We start from the raw sequence: 8,022 nt of genomic DNA on the forward strand, positions 1-8,022 counted from the left end.
AGGCAGGCAGATCACCTGAGGTCAGGAGTTCAAAACCAGCCTGACCAGCATGGCGAAATCCCATCTCTACTAAAAATACAAAAATCAGCTGAGCATGGTGGTGGACACCTGTAATCCCAGCTACTTGGGAGGCCGTACCTGTAGTCCCAGCTACTCAGGAGGCTGAAGCAAAAGAATTGCTTAAACCCAGGAGGCAACTTAAACCTAGGAGGCGGCGGTTGCAGTGACCCAAGATTGAGACACTGTACTCCAGCCTGGGTGACAGAGTGAGCTTCACCTCAAAAAAAAAAAAAAAAGGTTAAAGTGTTTGGTCATGGTGTCTGGCCAGAGAGAGTGCCCCATACATGGTGGCTCTCAGTGCTGGGGAGTTCCTAGATCTCCCAGGTGCCATGGCCTGTCTGCCATGTGGGACACTGGCTGAGGGCTGATGGACAGCACAGCCTAGGGCTGGGAGTGGCTATGGGGAGTGGCGGGCAGCCATGGACTTCCCAGTGGTAGCCACAGCAGAGAGCTGGAAATGAGACCGAATGTGGTCTTTCCTCCCTGGTCCCACGCTCTGTGGTCCCCCAGAGCTGTGTCTCTGGAACCTAGGAATTTCCAGCTCTGGCCACACACCAGCCTTTCCTCAGGCAGGCCTCTGTCTTTACAGCCTCCTTTTGGCTCATCTGCCCTGGTGGGTGGGAGCAGCTTCACAGAGGATCAGAAGATGACATGGATCCCCAAATGGTTTCCACTGGCGCCGGGATGCTGCACGGCAGCCAGCTCTCAGCATTGCCACGAAAGAAGGAGAGATCCTTGCAGGCGCAGAGCCCCTCAGAGAGCAAAGCCCGCCAGAACCAGGATTCTGAAGTCGTAGGACTCCTTCGACTTCCACGGATCCAGGACACACATCGGCATATCGTTGCACAGTGGTTTGCATACATTTGCATCCAAGTCCGCATCCACCCCCCATACTGTTCCTTTTTCCACCTATAGTAAGAATGAATATTTAATGAGCCATCCAAAGTTATAGTATGTAAGCCCCAAACTCAATTCCACCCATTTCAAGTGTGTTTTGAGGGCCTGATGTCTGGACCAGCCTTTATCAGAGATGGAGGAAGGGGAAACTAGAGTCCTTGCTTTTAGGGTACTCACAGCCTAACTGGGAAAATTCACAGATGAGATCCAGGAAAAAATATCATGGTACATTCAAGGGTGCAATAGCTATGATGAAGCGGGTGCTGGGATTGGGGGCGGGAGCTCCAGATGGGCTGGAGAAGCATGGTTGGTGAGCTCCATGGTCCCTGGCACAGGGCTGCACATGTGCTGGCCACTGTGTTGATGAGGGGTCTGTGAGTTTTTTAACTCAGCCCCCTATCCCATGGCTCTCTCTGGTGCAGGAACTACACACAGTCACCTTGCATTGTACCACAGGCCTGTGCTCCACCTCGACAGACTGGACCCAGTATGGGGCCAAGGACAAAGGTGGTCTTTAGTAGGTAGTGGGACATGGGAGCTCTGAGTGGGTGGGAGTGCCTATTCTACCCAGTCCCATCCATGTGCCTTCACGTGATACAGAGGAGGGAACTGAGGCACAGAGGGTTGGGTAATGCACTCAAGCATCCACACAGGGAGAGAAGGAGCTGGAAGAGGAACCCAGGCAGTCTGGCCCCTTGGCTGGTGCCTTTGGCCACCGTACTACCCAGTTCCCGCCAAAGGACACGCTGGGCTTCAGGGTAGGAATTCACAGACCATTAGGGGTTGGTGGGGCCGGCTCTGGAGTCCCACTGCCAGATTTGGCTGGCTTCTTGATTGCATCCTGTTTGATCAGCAGGGTCTTTTGAATCCTGGCTTCACTGATTGTCAACTGTGACTTCAGGGAAGCTGCTGGATTTCTCAGCCAAGGTTTCCTCACCTGTGGAGCGAGTGCACCTGCTTCAAGGGAGCCTGATTCACCTGGCACCACGGTGAATGTACAATACGCATCTGCCACTGAGTGGGGGCCGACGGGGGAGGTCTGAGGATAGCTTGTTGAGGGCACGTAAGGAAACGGGCCTGGCTGGAGCAGAGGCTGCCCAGGGGAGGAGAGAGTGACAAGGCTGGGCCCAGGGAAGGGAGCCCCAGTGCCCTCCATTATTCCAGAGAGGCAGATGTGGTGGGTGTGGCCAGCACTGCCTTTGGCTTGGCAGCTTCTCACTGGTCTCATCTGGTCCCTCATAGAGATGCTGGGAGCTAGCAGTTCTGTCCCTCCTTAGGAGCTTCAGGGCTGGGGGTGGGTGCTATGCCCTTAGCTCCACAGCCCTCAGAATGCCAGCAATTGCCCATAGTCAGCCCTCCAGACCCACAGCATGGTGAAATTCTGAGTTGCTGACATGGCACTTGAAAGCAAGGCTTATGCTTACATTTTGCCTTCCTTGGCTTCCTTTAAAAAAGTCCAAGACAGATCCGGACTTGGTCTCTCCACATCATTGGGAAAAGGTCATCAGACCCCACTGTCAAGACAGAGGGTTAGGGGCAGCAGGAAGACCAGGGATATCCAGGAAGGGAGGGGCAGGGGTGCTAAAGAGTCAAGAGAGCAGAGTGAAGAGGGGCTGGGGATGTGACCAGAACTCTGAAGACCCCATTGCAGGGAAACACAATACTCATAGGCAGACACACACCTGACATGTGTTCTTGCACTCTCGGTCCACAGACCATCATCAAGAGGCTCAGAGAATGGTGAGCCAGCCTGCAGGTTCTAGAATATTCTCTTATGAGAGACTCTATCCAGGAGTCTAGTTGAGTTTACACTTTTAAGTACATTTGGGCAGATTGAGTCTGCCTATTAACCGGAACTAAAAGGGACTTGGGGCTCAGCCTCTTCTTGGTCCTACAGCTGTGGGCAAGGAAGAAGGAATGAGGGCCAGATAGTATGCACCTGAGAGTTGCTTCCTCCTTGGGTCCCAGTCTCGAGGCACCAGCTGTGTAGGAAACCCACTGAAGGGCAGCCTGACCTGATCTGGCATGTGCGGGGTCTGTTGGAGGTCCAGTCCCTGCCCTGTCTTTCCCCGCAGCCCTCCTTGGGTGGGTGCTCAGCCTCTCTGGGGAGAATGCTCTAAGTCTTCTCTTTCACTATTAGCTCCACTCTATTCTTGTTCCCTGGTCGTCCTGCCCCAGACCCTGCAAGCTCCCTTTAGATATTCTCCTTTCTGCCTTTCTGCATGGATTAGATCCTTTGTGACTTGGTTCCTCCCCATTGTAACTTACATACGATAGTGTTAACAGAGCATAAACGTACAGCTCAATGGATTGCCACCTGTGTGTCTAGACCGATGGAACCACCAGATCAAGATCTGAAACATTTCCAGCTCCAAAGTTGGTTCCCTTGTGCCCCTCCCCAATCAATACCATCCCTGGGGGTGACCACTAGTCTGACTTCTGTCATCCTAGATTCATGTCACCTGTTCCTGACCGTCATACAAATGGTCTCTTCATGTCTTATTTTACTCGACATAATGTGATTGATGCAATTGCCCAAGGACTGCCCACCAGCCCTCAGCCAGCGCCCCACATAGCAGGCAGGCCATGGTACCTGGGAGATCTAGGGACTTCCCAGCACTGAGAGCTACCAGATATGGGGCACCATCTCTGGCCAGGCATCATGGGGAGATTCACCCATGCAGTTGTGTGTAGCAGATGCTTTTTGTTGTTGTGTTCTAATCACTGTGTAGTATTCCATTTATATGAGTATGCTACGATTTGTTTAGCCCCTCTGTTGATGGATATTTGGGTGTTCTAGTTTGAGGTGCTATGAATAAAGCATTCGTGTACATACCTACTCATGGACACATGCATTCGTTTCTCTTGGGTGGACAACTAGGAGTGGAATTCCTGGGAGACTTGAGGATTTTTAAATTAAAAATTTTTTTTTGAGATGGAGTCTTGCTCTGTCTCCCGGGCCGGAGTGCAATGGTGCAATCTCAGCTCACTGTGACCTCTACCTCCTGGGTTCAAGCCACTTTCCTGGCTCAGCCTCCTGAGCAGCTGGGACTACAGGCATGTGCCACCACACCCAGCTAATTTTTGTACTTTTAATAGAGACGGGGGTTTTGCCATGTTGGTCAGGCTAGTATCAAACTCCTGACCTCAGGGGATCTGTCTGCCTCAGCTTCCCAAAGTGCTGGTATTACAGGTGTGAGCTACCCTGCCTGGCCAGGAGACTTGGAGTTTTAAGAGGTCAAGTCCTTCCTTCTCACTGGCTAGGCTTTGGGACACAATAGAGTTAATGGAAGTTGTTCCCACCTCCCAGTGCCCTCCCCATTCCAGGTGCAGCTTCTTGGGAAAGTCAGGCGCTCTGTCATACTGTTGCCTGTGAGGAATGGAAAGACCCACCCTAGAGGACTCATGCCTTACAGAGCCACTGGAGACTGGGCATGGTGGCTTATACCTACAATCCCAACACTTTGAGAGGCCAAGGCAGGCAGATCGCTTGAGCTCAAGAGTTCAAGACCAGCCTGGGCAACATGGTGAAACCTCATATCTACAAAAAATACAAAAGTTAGCAGGGTGTGGTGGCCTATGCCTATAGTTCCAGCTACTCAGGGGTCTGAGGTGAGAGGATTGCTTAAGCCTGGGAGGGCGAGGCTGCAGAGAGCCATGTTCACACCATTGCACTCAAGCCTGGGTGACAGAGTAAGACCCTGTCTCAAAACAGACAAACAAACAAAAAAAAACCATAGTCACTTGAAGAGGCCTGAAATGCTACAGAGGGAGTTGCGGGTTCTTCTTCAAGTCAGGAGAGCATGGGGACTGAGGCAGCCGAACAGAAAGGATGCAATTGCCCAAGATGCTGGAGGAAACTGAAGCTAATGACCTGTCCAAAGCCACATGGCTGGTATGTGGCCAGCAGGGATGTCACCTCAGGTGCATCTTCTTCTAGCCCAGAGCTCTTCTGACCATATAAAGACTGCCCTCTCTATGGGGAGGAATGCAGAGGTAGTCATGGCTCAGCATTATGGACCCACTGAGTGCTCTGCCCTGAGATCAGCCTCCAGGCCTGGCCACCAGCTATGGCTCTGGCCCAGTCCCCTCCCAGAGAGACATTTGCTGGCTTGGAATAGCCTGAGTCATGGCTGTGAGCTGGAGGAGAGAGAGACAGAGCCTGGGGGCTGGTATTACCCAAGACCCCATGCCAGGACCTGCCAATGAGCTGGCCATGGGTTAGTGGGGGCAGCGTGCAGAGAACATTCCTGGAAAACAATCTGCCCTTAGTAACCCTCACAGGCTTTCTTGGCCAGACCAACACATTTGGTCTCAGGCTGGCAAGGCCTGAGATGGCGGTGAGCATCTGGCGAGGCCTTAGTGTGTCAGGGGAATGCTGCTTTGGCCTACTGGGAACTGCCAACCAGCATCTCCACGTGAAGGTCCTGGATGCTATGTTCATGATGCAGTTCATAGTGTGAAGACTTCAGGCTGCAGGATTAGGGATTCACTGACTTTGTTCCAGAGAGTGAGAGAGCCTGGATATATAGGTATGCATGGAAGTGTGTGTGTCTGAGTAGTCATGTGTGTATGTGTGCATGCATCTACGACTTAGCCATTCATTCATTCATTCTGCAAATATTTACCCTTGCCTATTATGTGCGATGGGGGATTCAACAGTAAATGAGAGACAAGGTCTCTGTCCTCAAAGGTGTTATTAGATCCAGAGCATACATCTCCATGTGGGGCATGTGTACCTAAAGGAACATGTGGTTGCCTGTGTGTGTGTGTATCTGAAGAGAGGTCTCAATATCTGAGTTTCTGAGTATGCGTGTGTCTGAACATATGAGTCTGAGCATGTGTGTGTGAAGGGGAGAGAATTACTCATCCATTTAGAAAGGCCTCTCCCAGAGCAGTTATATTTTCATAAATAAAAATAATCAGATAATGAGTTCATTTCCGATCTCAAGTTTGATGCCAACATTCCAGTGAAACAAGACTCGCTGGAGGGCTGGCTGCTCTCTGTGTGGCTTGGATTAGCTGGGGAAAGTGCAGAGGCCAGACCTGCCACTTGCAGGCTGTAGGGAGTGGGGGAAGAGAGGGGGACCTACAACCAAGGGACTGGCTTTACGTGTCTGCGGCTGAATAGCTCCTCACCCTCACACAGGTATCAGCAGACAACCCTCAGGTATAAGTTCAGGCCTTATACCCCCAACAGCCTGTGTAACACCTGAACTTCCTCCATTCACTCCTTGGAACCAGTGATGGACAGTCTGTGCTGCTTTGTAAATGCAGATGGCCCCAGAAGAGATGGTCCACTGAGCTCCTGTGAATCAAGGAAGGCCCAGTGAATGATTCTTTCCCTGGGCAGCCAGGCCATGGCTCCGGGATGCCTGCTGAGAGAGCAGTAGCAGGTACAGGGAGAGGTTGTGACTGGAGCCCCTAGGGGAAAGGGATAGAGGCCACAGGCAGCTGACAGCCCCTGCTTCTGCTTGGATTGATGTTCAAGAGTCAAGTTAATGCCTCAGTTTGGCATTTAGGGCCTTGCACAGTGGCTTTCTTAAATGAATCTGGGATCTCCTGGTTCACCTCCCTCACCTGTGCTCCTGCCAGACACAAGCATCTTCCCCTTGACCCTCTCTGCCTTTGCTTAGGCTGTTCCTTCTTGGAATGCTCTTCCCCAGCTCGGCATGCCCAAATGTCGTCCTCTTCACTAAGTTTTCCCTGATTCTGCCAGCTAGGAATACTTTCTTACACTCAGTGGTGATTCCTTTTAACTGTGTCCTACTTTTCCTCCTGGACTCCAGGTTCCAAGAGGGTAGGATCTATGCCTCCCTCAGCTGATTTTCCTCCACAAGTCCTAGCCAGTATGAAGATAGGGCTGCTCCTGCAAGCTGGCCAGAAAGGTGAACGGAGCTGGAGTCAGTAGCAACTGGAGGCAGACCTGGAGGGAACCAGTGAGGGTTGTGCCTTGAGATAGGCCCCTGCTCTGAATTTGAGAACTAACATCAAACAGGAGTACCCTGGAGTTGGATAGGGGCTTGGAAAAGGGCACTAAGGGGAGAGGGAAGGGGAAAGGAGAGGGGCTTTTTCTAGGAGACACAACTTGGACCCCAAAGCAAGACATCTGTGATATGTCAGTGTGCTATGCTGGGGGCTGGGGTGGAGGACAGCAGGGATAATCAATTCTGAGACACAGGCTAAGTGTCTGCAAGTAAGAAAGAGGAATCCACAGAGGGTATCTGTCCATCCATCTGTCCATTCTTCCATCTGTCCATTTCACTATGCACTTACCTACTCATGCATTCAACAAGCAACATTGAGCATCTACTGTATGCCAAAGCCCTGTGGGGCTTTGCATACATTATTCCATCTACTCACAGTAGCTTCGTGAGGAATGCATCATCATCTCAGAGGAGGAGGCTGAGCCTCAGAGAAGTTGAAGGCAATGTTCAGGGTCACAGTCCAATGTCCAGGCTGCTTCTCCAAAGCTGGAGCTCTTCCCACACCAGTGAAGAACAAATGGCTTATTTCTCAGCCTCTGCTGGCTTCAGGCTGAGCTAGATCATGGCCCTTGGGCAATATGATTAAACCTTGTTCTTGTCTGGGAAGTTTAGCGTGTGTCTCCACCCAGGGGCCCCAGCCACAATTTGGCCATCGGCCAGCTGTCTTCAACCTCTAACATCTTGCTGACAAGGCCATTTGTAGGGGCAAGGGCTGAACCCAAGGAGCAAAGCCTCACCAGTGGAATTTCTAGCGGAGTGGGAAGCTTTATTGGGCAGGCACCCTCTTACTTTGCCAAGAGGGAGGATCATCCTGGCAAGAGGGCCCAGCATGACAGGAAGAGCTGCCATTGTTCTCAAACATTACCTGGTAGGTTGCTGTAAATGCATATTCTGGGGCCCCATCCCTATAGAGTTCAGTTAAAGAATCTGGGATGGGCACAGAAGCCTGAATTTTTAACAAGCCCCAAAGGCTGTTAATGTGAGTGGTCAGAGGACCCACAAGAAAAAATTGACACGAAACAAGCCTTCCCTTAATGTGCCTGAAGATCACACCACTGTTTTGCGCACATTCATGTCA

At 51.5% G+C, this 8,022-nt stretch overlaps 1 long non-coding RNA gene across 3 annotated transcripts in view; it reads left to right on the plus strand.

The window, feature by feature from the left end:
* The window catches only part of LOC128929638 (uncharacterized), a 47,415-nt gene that overhangs the window by 20,319 nt on the left and 19,074 nt on the right, over positions 1-8,022 (plus strand). The gene's annotated exons all lie outside the window — the stretch shown is intronic.

This window comes from Callithrix jacchus, chromosome 14, assembly GCF_049354715.1.
Source record: "Callithrix jacchus isolate 240 chromosome 14, calJac240_pri, whole genome shotgun sequence".
Lineage (NCBI taxonomy): Eukaryota > Metazoa > Chordata > Mammalia > Primates > Cebidae > Callithrix > Callithrix jacchus.